The following is a 14541-nucleotide window of genomic DNA, read 5'->3' on the forward strand; positions in this document are numbered from 1 at the left end:
AGTTTTAGAATTTTCATTTTTAGCTCTACTGGCCAGAGACCAGAAGAGCTTATGCGATAGTAAGGTGTCCGTCGTCTGTCCGTCTGTCTGTCCGTCTGTAAACAATTTTTCAAAACGCTACTCCTCCTAGAGTTTTGGTCTGATTTCAATATAACTTAGCACACAAGTAGACTACACTAAGATACATAATTCTGTGTATCAGTTTTTGATTTCAATGAACGGTGTTGCCATGGTTACTAAAAATAGAGATTTCTGGGAAATACTTTCAAAATGCTACTCCTCCGACAGTTTTGGTCTGATATCAATACAACAACTTAGCACACAAGTAGACTACACTAAGATATATAATACATGTATATCGTTTTTTGATTTCAATGAACGGTGTAGCCATGGTTACTAAAAATAGAAATTTCTGTGAAAAACATTCAAAACACTACTCCTCCTACAGTTTTGATTTGATTTCAATTTAACCTTGCACAAAAGTAGACTTAAGTAAGATACACATTCCTGTATATCGGTTTTTGATTTCAATGAAAAGTGTTGCCATGGTTACTAAAAATAAAAATTTCTGTAAAATATTTCAAAATGCTAATCCTCCTACAGTTTTGGTCAGATTTCAGTATAACTTGGCAAACAAGAAGACTACACTAAGACACATGTCTTTGTTTCGATTTTTGATTTCAATAAACGGTGTTGCCATGGTTACTAAAAATAGAAATTTCCTTGAAATACATTCAAAATGCTACTCCTCCTACAGTTTTGATCTGATTTTAGAATAACTTAGCACACAAGTAGACTACATTAAGATACATAATTCTCTTTAACAGTTTTGGATTTGGATGAAGAGTGTTTCCACGGTTACTAAAAATTGCCATGGTTACTAAAAATAGAAATGTTCTTGAAATACTTTCAAAACGCTACTCCTCCTACACTTTTTGTCTGATTTCAGTATAAAGTGGCATACAAGTAGACTACACTGAGATACATAATTGATGTTATTTTCATCCCCCCCCCCGGGGGGGGGGGGATTAGGGTTGAAAACGACACACGAAAACCTGATGCTCAGTCCATTCCGTCAAAATATCTGCTTTAGGGTTGATTCTCAACAATTTTTACGATATTCGAACAATTATAAAATAAGAGGGGTTATCTGACCTCGGGAATATTTGTCCAACAGAAAACTTAATGTATAATCAACCAGAAGTCTCTGATTAGCTGTAGTCCTACTAGTATGTACTTATAATAAAGATGTATCTTTGCGAGTAGTGTTTTGAAAGAATTTCTTTTTTTTTATTGAAATCAAAAACCGATATACACAATTATGTACCTTAGAATAGCCTTCTTTGTGCACATAACATATCAAAACTGCTAACAAAATTATCTATCTTAGTAAAATCTACTTGTACTCCAAGTCTTATTGAAATCACACCAAAACTGTCGGAGAGTAGCGTTTTGAAAAATTTTTTAATTAACCATGGCAATACTGTTCATTGAAATCGAAAACCGATGTACAGAACTATGTATTATAGTCTAGTGTTCTTGTGTGTCAAGTCTTACTGAACTTGGACCAAAACTGATCGAGGAGTAGGATTTAGAATGAATTTCATAGAAATTTCTATTTTTATTAACCATGGCAACATCGTTCGTCGAAATCAAAAACCCGATAAAAAGAATTATATATCTTTGTATCGGCTAATTATGCCACAGGTCTTATTGTACTCGACCTACACTGAAGGAGGAGTAGCGTTTTGATAAATTTCACGAAAATAACAATTTTTAGTAACATGACAACACTGTTCAAGGAAATCAAAAACTAACAGACAGAATTATGTATCTTATTATACTCTATTTGTGCACCAAGTCTTACTGAAATCTGATCAAAACAGTTCGAGGAGTAGCATTTAGAATTAATTTCATAGAAATTTCGTAGAAATATATTTTATGTAGTCATGGCAGTCGTCTTTCGACGAAATAAAAAAAATGATAAAAAGAATAATGTATCATGGTATAGGCTTTTCAAGTTCTATGGAAATCGAACCAAATTGAAAAAGGAGTAGCTTTTTTTATGAATATCAAAAAAAACCCATCAAGTTTAAGTAACCATGACAACACCGTTCAATGAAAACAAAAACGGATAGACAGATACGTATCTTAGAATAGTCTATTTGTGCACCAAGTCTTATTGAAATTGGATCAAAACTGTAGGAAGAGTGGCGTTTTGAAGGAACTATTTTGATTTTACTCTATGTAATGAAGCTTTTAGAAATGTTTCAACTTTCCTTGCCCAGTGGTTTTTCTTCAGATTTTTTAAAACAAATTTTCCTATACATTCCCATGTAAAACTTGCCTTTTGTGGCCCTTTTCTACTTCTAGGGTCATAATTTAGACAAACTTGAATCTACACTATGTAATGAGCTTTCATATAGGTTTCTACTTTTCTGGCCCAGTGACTCTTGGGAAGATTTTTGCAATATGCCTTCAAATTTTCACTTATTCTTATCTTCCTTTGAAAGAGGGCGCAACCCTTCATTTGAACAAATTTGAATCACCTTCACCTATGGATACTTTGAGGCAGTTTTGTTTAAATTGTCTCAGCAATTCTTAAAAAAGGAGAATGATGATATTGTTAAAAAATACAACTGAGACAACAATGAAAAACAACAGACAATATTTGATCAGAAAAGCTACCTTGGCCTTTAGCTCAGGTGAGCTAACAATAAGAGAAGTAGAGATGATCCTGGGTCACTTGCTCAACATAATATTCAATGCATCTTGACAAAAGCAACCAGAATATAAGAGAGGTGATCAAATAATTCGCGAACTAATTGAATAACTTCCATAACGCAGCAATGATAAGGCTTCCAGAAGCTTTAAAATGAGTTCAAAACATGATATTGCAGTTCGAGGTCAGTTTTGAGTTTAATTTATAGGTTATGTACTTAAAAACAGCCAATTTAGATAGAGGATTCTCTCGGCTATATGTAAACGTGTTTTTTAAGATATCACATGACTTTATTGATCACGAGACGGTCATTTACAATTTTCTGAAGTGTTTCACATAAATCGCTTCGGCGCATCTGATTAACACAATTTTTATAAACATTTTGTTATATAAATACACTTGTCATATCCTTGTGTTCCCGAAATTTGCATGGGGAAAGTGATATAGCATTACTTGAGTATAAAACATTTCATGAGAAGTTCAACTTACCCACACATTCGAGGATATTTACCACTCAATATCGTAATCTTTAGTAAAACAAAGCAATCACAAACTTTTCCCAAGCAAGATTCAGTTAGAGAACAAACTCTTCTTAATGATTTTCACATAAGATCTCAAATTAATCCTCATTAATCACCTGCGCCAGACTCTTTTATACACAAATAATAAATTTTACCTAGAACCACGGGTGTAAAACAGAGTACATTTGAAAAGTACATTTCATAAACATTTTCAACTAGCTGAATTTCAATCAAGGGTAACTGAGCAAAGTATTTTGTAGTTTTCCGAAATGCAATATTTAAATAATACAAATAATACACGTGATTTTTTTTTTTTTTTTTTTTTTTTTTTTTTTTTTTTTTGCATTAGCGTTCTAAAATTTTACATGCAGTTTAAATAAGTCGTATTTAAAAGTTTATGACATTCTCCCCGTCATAACACCTCAAGTTCGCAGTGACTTAACGTCATTTTCTATTATAACGTCATGTATTTGTAGTTCAGAGAAATGAAGGCGCAGAGTGCACTGCAATATTCTAAGGGAAGCCTTAATATTGCTGCAAAAAGAAATCAAATTGGGTTTCAGTATTTATTATTTTTTAAAGTAGTCCCCTCCGGTTTTAATGCACAAATACCACCGTTCTGCCCATGAACGAAACACGTGGTCCAGGCTGTTACGTGACATGCACCGTAGCGTACTGTTAACAGTAGCCCAATGATTTTCCCGGGTCTTATATTTCTTATCATGCATGTATTTTTTATAACAAGATAGTCCATTTCTCACAAATTGCCAAATCTCGGCAAAAAGATCGGTGGATTAGAATATCTTTTCCCAGTGTGAGCATGGTGTCCATCACAACCCGTCTCCTCTATCTTGAGTGCATCAATGTGGATCAAGTATGGGCGCTTTATCATATCTGATCTGCTAACAGTCTAAGGTACAGGAGAATTTAAGAGATTAAGAATTATTTTATTGTTAAGATATTTAGCTATTTTTCTAATTCTGATTTGTTGATCTTTTATTATAATTTGCTGAATTAAGGACATGTATCTTTCCCAACTTACTTTCACTGGGCACCCACAACGAAAATCATTTTTAACCATCTACCTTCCTTCACTAAAATAATCCATCCAATGAATAATTGAACATTTGGCAAGTCCTTTGCCTTCATAAACCTTGTATAAATTATTTTATATTGTTGCCATTGATTTTCCAAGATTAACTTTAAACTTTACTGAAATTCCTTGCTCGAGAACGACTAAGTCAACCATTTTTAGTCACAAGTCATATACATATTGACGTCATGTTCACATCGTGACGTCATAAACATGGAGCAAGATATTATGTAACACATGCTATTCATCAATCATGTTTATGACTATATGTAAGCCAAATTTCATTCTGTTCTGAATCTCTCTGGTTATGGAGATACAGAGATAGTTCGCAGACATTTTTGATTACCTCTCGTATATGGTGGTTTAACAGAAAAGTTTAACAACATACTAAATATAACGTTTACACATTCTTTTTCACGAGAAATAAACTCTCTATGTTTCTTCTATTTCATTACACTTCTAGTACGTTTCTTGCTATTTTAATTAAGAAAATGATGATTTAATTCTGACTTGTTCGATTTTTTACAGGCTCATGTGTGATAATTATACCCTGATGGGTATGTTTAACCTGTCTGCAATAATTTAGGTGCATGAAGGTCCACAGTGAGGAGTTTTCAAACATACTAGTAATATAGTTCATTTTTGCATATACTCAAAATATGAAGACAGTCATGTGTTTCTCATGGATTTAAGTCAGGAATGTACATGTATTTTCTTTTGGACTTAAGTGATGATTTTCTTTTTGGATGTTGATAAAGATTTAAAAAACCAGGTTTTCCTGCTGCTATTTCTTAAACTGCCCCCCCCCCCTTCCAAAGAAAATTAGAAAGGAAAGATTTCAATGAAAACACACTATTTGAGCAAGATGACTTTCATGTGAAATTGATAACAAATCATGAAAAATGACTTCTGGTTGTGTCCTTTTATAATTAAATGTAGAACAAAGACAAGATGTTGAGTAAACTTATGTTTTACAATTCTGGGAGGTATATAATTCTAGCTGCAGTATGAACTAGACATCGTTGAGATGGTGACCATCACAAAGGGCCTCCTTATAGCAAAGGACACTAGGACGAAAGACCCTTTATCCAAGGGCACTCTTTTAGTGAAGTTTGAGCCAGGTGGGGCCAATGGGAGAACAAGAGGCCAAAGGGCCTTAACGGTCACATGAGTATAATACAACAACTCAGAGAACTCATAGAAGTATAAAATAAACTGATAGATGAAGTTTTGTTGTCCAAAAGCAAGAGAAATAGGATGATCAGGATCAGCGAAATAATTAGTCTAGTACTCAGTAATAACTCATAAAGTAAGTTCTACTTGCCCCCATTTATCACTATCACCATGCTCACTATTAACAAAACAATAGTGCTTTTTTTGCTATCTGTAATCCCACATTATTACCTATCACATTGCCCTCTCTTGCTCTTTAAAGAACATCTAATAAAATCCGTTATTTTTGTCTTATTTTTTTTTATATATTATTTACAAGTGTACCCGATCATTAAAATTATGAAAGTACTTTTTGAATAATACAATTCAGCATCAGAACCTTTACCAAATGGTCCAGAATTTAAAAATCTGGTAAAAATAGTCTTGATAATAAACTTTTAACTCTGCTTGCTTCCGATATGCCCAGGAAGAGGGAATATTTTCTAAGAAATAATGTACTTTCATTGTAGGTTAAACACATTCCAAACTAACACTAGAACCCATGACCCAGGGTCACGAAATTCACAAATTTGGAAGAGTTACCTTTGTTTATCATAACTATGCACTTAGTTGAAGATTTTCAAAGAATTAAGGAATTAACACATTTTCACTATATTATCAATAGAGCCCCCCCCCCTCCTCAGAGACACCATAACCTCTGACCCTTGAACCACAAGTTTTAAAAAAAGCTCCCTTGCTCATCATTACTATGCACTTTGTTTATCTGTTCAATACACAGGAGCAGACAAGATTATGTAATAGAACTAATGCATTTTTACTATATTATCAACTGAGCCCTAACCTTACACCAGAACATCTTACCCTTGGGACATTAAACTCACAATTCTGGAAGAGGCACCCTTGATCATCATAGCTATTCACTTACTATCTTTGCTTTATAATCAGGAGCAGAAAAGAATATTTTCAAAGAAATTATTATGATAGAGCACCGCCTCTCACCAGAACCACTGACCCTGGGGCAACGATTTTCACAATTTCGGAAGAGGCATCCTTGCTTATCATAACCATGAGCTAAGTTTGTTTACATAATACCCAGGAGCAGAGAAGAAGATTTTCAAAGAATTAATCCATTTCCACTATACAATCAATAAAGTCCCGCCTTAACACCGGAACCCCTGACCCAGGACCATGAAATTCACAATTTCGGAAGAGGCACCCTTGCTCATCATAACTATGCACTTAGATAGTTTGTTTAATATCCAGGAGCAGAGAAGATTTTTAAAAAGATTATCCATTTTCACTATAAAATCAATAGAGCCCCACCCTAACACCAGAATCCCTGACCCTGTGCCCATGAAATTAACAATTTTGGAAGAGGCACTCTTGCTCAGCATAACCACGCACTTAGTTATTTTGCGTGATACTCATGTACCTGTTTCTTTGCTTTATAACCAGTAGTAGAACAATATTTTGAAAGAAATTATGCATTTTCACTATATAATCAATAGAGCCCCTCCCGCTTCACTAGAACCCCTGACCCAGGGTCCATGAAATTCACAATTTTGGATGAGGCGCACTTTATCATAACTTTAAACTTAGTTAGTTTGTTTAATACCCAGGAACAGAGAAGAAGATTTTCAAAGAATTAATTTATTTTCCCTATATAATCAATAGCGCCCGCCTTAACATCAGACCCCTGACCCTGTGGCCATGAAATTCACAATCTTGGAAGAAACACTCTTCCTCATCATAACTATGTACTTAGTTAGTTTATTACAACCCAGGAGCAGAAAAAAAAATTTCAAAGAAATAATGCACTTTCACTTTGTTATCTATATAGCCCCATCCTAGCACCAGAACCCCTGGCCTTCTTGCCATGAATTTAACAATTTTGATAGAGGGTTCAATGCTTATTACAATCATCTTTCCAATAGTTTGACTACTTGATGTCCAGGAGTAAAGAAGAGGATTTTTAAAGATTGCATAAATTTTCATGGTTTTAGTCTCACCCCTCAGGCACAAGAGGGGTAGGGACCATGAAATTCACAATTTTTGTTCCCCTTCACTCATGAATGTTTTATGCCAAAATAGGTTGAAATTGGTTCAGCGGTTTCAGAGAGGAAGCTGTAAATATTCAAATGTTCATATGGTATAATTAACACAGACGCGTGACGATGCACGATGACAGACGAAAAGAGATAACAATAGGTCACCTGAGTGTCTCAGGTGACCTAAAGAATGCAAAGAAAGTATTTTAAAAGATATTTGCTATAAACTTTAGCACCAATCTAGAGAAACTTGAAGTTTGATTCAGGTAGGGCAAAGGGAAGAGAAAATAAGCCCTGGACAAGGATTTCACACAAAGAGGTTCTTTGACCTTTCATCTATAAAAATTGGTTCAAGGTCACTGCACACCCTCTACCCCATGAACACTCTATGATTAAATTATGAGCCCAATTGAGCCAAGAGGAGAGAAAGTATTCTCTGGACAAGGATTGTTATGCAGAGATTTTCTGACCTTGAACTTTAATCTAGAAAATTGGTTCAAGGTCACTGCACAGCCTCTACCTAAGGGCACTGTTTGGATGAAGTATGAACCCAAATGAGGCTAGTAGAGAAAATATGATCTTGACAAGGATTTTACACAAGGTGTTGACGTTGACCTTTGCTTGGAAAATTGGTTCAAGCTCTCTGCACACTCACAACCCATGGACACTCTATGGGTAAAGTTTGAGCCAAGTAAGGCCAAGGGGAGGGAAAATATACACTGAGCAAGGTTTTATTATGCAAAGATATTTTCTGACCTTGATCTTTTATCCAGAAAATTGAGTTAAGTTGACTACACAATCTCTACCCAAGGGCACTTTATGGATGAAGTATGAACCCAAACTGAGCAAAGGGGAGAGAAAATATGCTCCGAACAAGAATTTTGCACAAAGAGGTTTCTTGACCTTAACATTTGCTTAGAAAATTGGTTCAGGTCCCTGCAAACCCCAATATCCATGGGTACTCTATTGGTGAAGATTGAGCCAGGTAGAGTCCAGGGGAGAGAAAATATACACCATACAAAGCTTTTTTCATCAAAAAAGATTTTCAAAGAAGGGTGGGGTTGGCCTAAGGCCATATCTACAAACAACTAAATTCATCCTGAGAAAAAATATAAGAACGTATGTTTTTAAGGACACTTTTTAGAATTCTAATTCTATGATACTATTTTAAAGTTAGAGAGAGTTGTCCTTTGATGTGAAAAATGAAATTCTACAGTGTATGACAACATTTGTTTATGAACATCGGGGTGTTCTAAAAATTAAAAGTAAACTTTATTTGGATGCATGTATTTTCCCCCATTTAAGTAAGCGAATGTACAGGTAACTTGTATTAATGAACAAGGTTGTATCTTTGAAATTTGTCTTTAAAATGTATGAATAATTTTACAAAATGAACAAGAATATTTTAACGATTGAATTTACTAGCTACCGAAGTTATTGCTTTCAATCGTTTTTGAGGTATTTCACCATTTACAGTGTCGGTGGAAGGAAAGACCTCCAGGGGTCACGACCTATTTAATAATTAAATGCATCATGACACAGAGATGCAAACAAGATTATCTATATGGTATTTGTAATTGGTTTCGGGTCAACCTTTCAACTTATTTTTAAATATATGGCCATTTTCAGTTACGGGGGGGGGGGGGGGAGGTAAGTGGTGGATTTCCAGGGGGTCATTACCTATAAATGCTATTTAATCTGTCATGACACATAGAACAAGATTATATAGGGTTAAGGGTAAAGCTTACCTGGTAAATGCTTTTGAGATATTTTGACCATTTCCAGTTTCAAGGGGATGGGAATGACCTCCAGGGGTTAGGAACTATATATCATTTTATGTATCATAACACAAGATTATATACATTTATCTTAGGGTAAACCTTCCATTTGAGATATTAACTTATGATGGCAGAGGATAGTTTCGGATAAAGTACCGATCAAAAATTATTAAAAAAAAAAAAAAAAAATAGAGATTCCTTAGGTTTGAATGGATAATTATTTGAGATGCTTTCATTGCTAGAATATTTTATGTGTACATTTGGAGGGAAGTGGTGGAGTTACATAATTATTTTATTGATATATGACACTATAGTGTCACTACTACTATTCATAGGATATGGATTAGAGATACGAAACTAAGGCCAAAAATCACTCCTAAGAAAAGCGGGGTGGGTTCATAGGATCAATTGTGCTTGAAAGGGAGGTGGTTGAGCCAATATATCTTGCTGTTTGTGTGGTAGGTACAGGTGATCGTCTGCATTTTGTGTCGTAGCGCAGGTCATTAGCTAGAACTTGGAAGCTGTTTAGGATCTGGGGAAATAGTGGAAATTGCCTAAATCTTCATGACATTTTGAGACTGTTCCTTTGCCATTATTTAAGCACAATATAAGTTGTACTTGTTTTATTCCTAAAGGCTCAAAATCCTTCAAGGGACTAGAACATGCTCTTGTTACATGTACAAAGAATTAAAATGAATCCAATACACATTCCATTTTACAAGCAGCTCAATAAAAGGAAAACGTCAGCTAAACGTTTTGAGTGCAAAAATCTGTCCTCATGCAGATTTGTCGTTCGTTCCTCTCTCAAACACACTGTGAATTATATATTGACCTAATGGAAGAGGGTGACTCTTCTATTGTCAACTAGTCCATACATCCATTTAAAACATGGCACAAGTTACTACTTAACACTGCAATATAGATTGTTTATGAAATAATCCATCATGTTAGTAACACAAAATACCAGGGTTTTCCACAAGGAGTGCGCCATGGTTAAACGAGCTGTGCCATGGTTAAAATCGGCGACTGCCATGATTAAATTTCTATTACATTTTAGTATTGACACCTACTTTTCAATGACTTGATCAGTTAATTGTGTTAATACTAAGACTGACATGCACATCGAGAGAAAGCGGGCTGTAATAAAAAAAAAACACGGTCGTTGATCGGCGAATATACCGTGAAGCGTGACAATTGAGAGTCAATCAGCTCTGATGATCAATATCTTGAGAGTTCGAGAACTGTTCTTCCTTACAATATATATGGTGGGTTCAGATATGGTCAGTTTCAGACAAAAAACCATTGTTTTTCTGCGATTTGCAAATGTAAAATTCCACTCCAAAATGAGACAAAAAATGTTTATTTTAGAAATATTCAATTTTAATCGAGGCTGATAAATGATTAAAATGTATGTTTATATATATCAGTACGTCTTTCTTTGGGTGTCCCACATATAACCTCTACAACACACCACTGATCTGCAATTTAACACTGGAAATGTTAATACCATATCATCCACGACATATTAAATATATCATTCAGTGATTTCTAATTACTATGTCTTAAAATATATCATTTGATAATGAAACATACCCATGTCAATATCAAACCCGGTATCAAGGGCCCTCTGGCCGAAATGGTGCGACATGGAAAAGGATATGTTTTATTACACTGTAAACCAAAAATTACTCGCGCGCAAGAAATATCTGCGAGTTTCGAGACTTTCTATTACTCGCAAATATTTCTCACCTCGAAACAATTAATTATCAATGTATGAATGTAGAATGTTGCCTCAGTCGAAAAAATAAGTAATCAAAGATGGATTCCAAACTTGAGAATCGCAAATAAAAGATGTACGGTATAATTCACTTATTTACTAATAATAGATTGTTGTAAACTAAATTTATTACAAGTTTGATAGAAAAAGGAAATTGTTATCATAGTTTATCATATCATTGATTGTATGTTGTTTAACGTCCCATTCGAGAATTTTTCACTCATGTAGAGACGCCACCATATACCGGTGAAGGGCTTTAAATTTGACCTTTACTCGGCACTCAGGGCCATTTAGCAGTGAGGGATCTTTATCGTGCCAACTCCTGTCGTGACACGGGGCCTCGGTTTTTAAGGTGTCATCCGAAGGACCAGCAACTTTCACATCAATGTGCCGATCGCATGGCGAAGGAAGTTGCTACCTATTTTTTATCGACTTAGGTCAGTCGCGGCCGAGATTCGAACTCACGACCTCCCGATCACAGAGCGAGCGCTCTACCGGCTGAGCTACCGTCAACGGTTTTTATCATATCAAAAGTAAAGATAAATCCTAATTTATAACACATATGTTATCGATATTTAAGCAAAGTTGAAAAAAAGCATATTTGACAGCAAAGTGAACTGTATTTTACGATGGCCGACAGCGGCCGCCACTTTTGATTAAGAATATTGTCATTTTGTACAGCGTTTTTGTCAATTTTACACTAACGTCAGGTACTCATCACACAGTTGCTCTCGATACATGTATATAGTCACAATCCTGATAAGCAGATAACGCTATAACATTTTTTTGAAATGGAAGTGTATTTGTATTTCATGGAAGTTATACAATCTAAATTAATATGATTTTGATTTTTTTTTCCCCTAAAATGAAAAAGGTGAAGATAAGGAACATTATAGATCTCCCCCCCCCCCAAAAAAAAAAAAAAAAAAAAAAAAAACAAACAAACAAACACAAACAAAACATATCTTTGAGGAGGGCATAAACATGTTCCCCGGAAATTCAAAATGTGACTTGAGGTGCTTAGGAGGAGTAAGCATCCCTTCTCGACCAGTCACACCCTCTGTGAGCCCTATGCATTGATTAGGTAGACGAAATACATGCATTCTGTAGTCAAATTCAGTATAAAACAAAGGCCTAACAATTGGTATGAAATATGTCAGTCAAAATGAAACCAAATGCTAGGTTATATTTGCTAAATGGGTCATAACAACCAAAGAATTTACGAATTGCTGACTTTAAACAATTCAAATTGAAATTTCTGTAACATCAACTTATCTGCCAGTAGCCTTTCTCAGTGTAAAACTTGATCGTACACAGAGCATGCTCTAGAGTATATTGACTAAGATGGGAGACATACATGTATAATTTAATCAATTAAATCATTTGGGAATTTAACCTCCATCTTTCAGGTTTAGGTCTTTGTGGTTACAATCCATTGCATTTCATATCGTTTGTAATTCAAACATTATCCAATTTCGAAGGAAGATTTAAGAAACGGTTTACAACTATTTTTCTATGAAAAAAAAAAAAAACATATCTTTTTCATTGTAAACAACAACAAACAAGAAGTCTGTGCTCACTAGTAAGACCCCCGCTCTGATGTAAATATACATTCTGATGTAAATAAACACAAGTTCAGTTACGGACAGACACAACTATGAACAGGAAATTGACATCAAATTCGTACAAAAATAAAAATCCCGTCATATGGCATGCCTCAACAAAGAGTGTGAAAAAATTTCATGCATCTGCAATGAGTAGTAGCTGAGAAAACTGCGACAAAAATGTGTGTGTTACATGTATGCATGGTACGGACAGACGCACAGATAAACAGGAAGTTGACCACGGATTCGTACAAAATTGAATCCAACCATATGGCATACCTAAACAAAGAGTGTGCTAAAATTTCAAGCATCTGCGATGAGTAATAGCTGAGAAAACTGCACGAAAATTTGTAATGCATGGTATGGACAGACGCACGGATAAACAGGAAGTTGGCAACATATTCATACAAAAATGAATCCCACAATATGGCATGCCTAAACAAATTGTGTGCTAAAATTTCAAGCATCTACGATGAGTAGTTGCTGGGAAAACTGCGTCGAAAATTTTGTTACGGACACACACACACACACACACACACACACACACACACAGTATACTCCCCTCTCCTTCGGAGCGGGGGTATAATAAGTTGATAAGCATAATTAATTCTGCTAATGCAATAATTAACAAAAAAGTGCTAAGTTCTGTGCTAAGCCAGAAGCGATTCACTTCAACAAAAGAAAATCTTGCACGCAGCTTTATTTGAATATAATTGACCAAAAAATAAATAAAAAATCAAATGACAATAAGTATTAAATTCATGCTATATCTCATACAGCTGATGATAAGTTAGTCCTGTAAACAAGTCATTCATTAGTTATGGTTATAATTTAACCCCCCCCCCCCCCTTTTAAGTCCTCATTAGGAAGATAACCAGCTAAATCTACAGTGTTACTTTATGAATCACCAAAGCTCCTGCTGTTATTCCCGCTGTAACAGCGATACCTCCCAGAGTACAAAGTACGCCGACACCGAACCTCTTCACAGGCTGGCTTTCATGTTTTCCTGTGGCACAAAACCTCGCAATATGCTCACAGCTGTTCTCAAATAAGTCGTATTGTATCTATTCCCTATTTTCCAATAAGAACTCTATCATTTCTATCGTATTTTTGGGATTTAAGCTCTTTTAGTACTCGTATTTCTATATAACAGGAACAATTTTCCTCCAAGTTGTTATTTTTTGAATACCTCTTTTTAATCCTAGAACTGGTGTTTGATTTCTTTCGATCCCCATAGCAATGACTTCAAATTGATTTTTGTCCTACGCAGCTAGATTAAGGACTCCCATATACACGTCAGCCTATGCAGAGGTTCGGGAAAGCTATTATGACGTCACGTTAAAACAATACAAATGAATCTCGATGAATAAATACTATATGTTCTTTTTGAAACACACTAAACACTTTCGTTTCTCAAAAATATTATAAAGATAAATGAATGTGCAACTTATCTTGCAATAATAGCTCTAAGTGTATGCAGAATGAAAGCCAGCTTGATCTCGCTGTACTTACTGAGATGACGTCATTTCTTAGTTTGACACGCAGTTTCTCTGTACTTGAGGCGTGGATCAAGCTTTTAGCATAGCTTGTAAAAATAAAAATAAATACAAAACATGCGTAGTCGGACCAAAAGAGAGACATATTCTGAAATATATTAATCCACATTTTATTATCAAACTAAACTGATAATGTGTAGGCTTTAAATAAAGCCGTAGGGAGCACATTTGTACAGTAACGTGCTAGAATGAGGGGTCCAGCCCCTCGAAAATGTCAAAAGTTCAACGATATCCGCTTCACTATAAATTCTGAATTTTTAAACACGTGT

This window comes from Saccostrea echinata, unplaced genomic scaffold (genome assembly GCF_033153115.1).
Source record: "Saccostrea echinata isolate AGI-Se365-2 ecotype Australia unplaced genomic scaffold, CSIRO_AGI_Sech_v1 ptg000075l, whole genome shotgun sequence".
NCBI classification, from domain to species: Eukaryota; Metazoa; Mollusca; class Bivalvia; order Ostreida; family Ostreidae; genus Saccostrea; species Saccostrea echinata.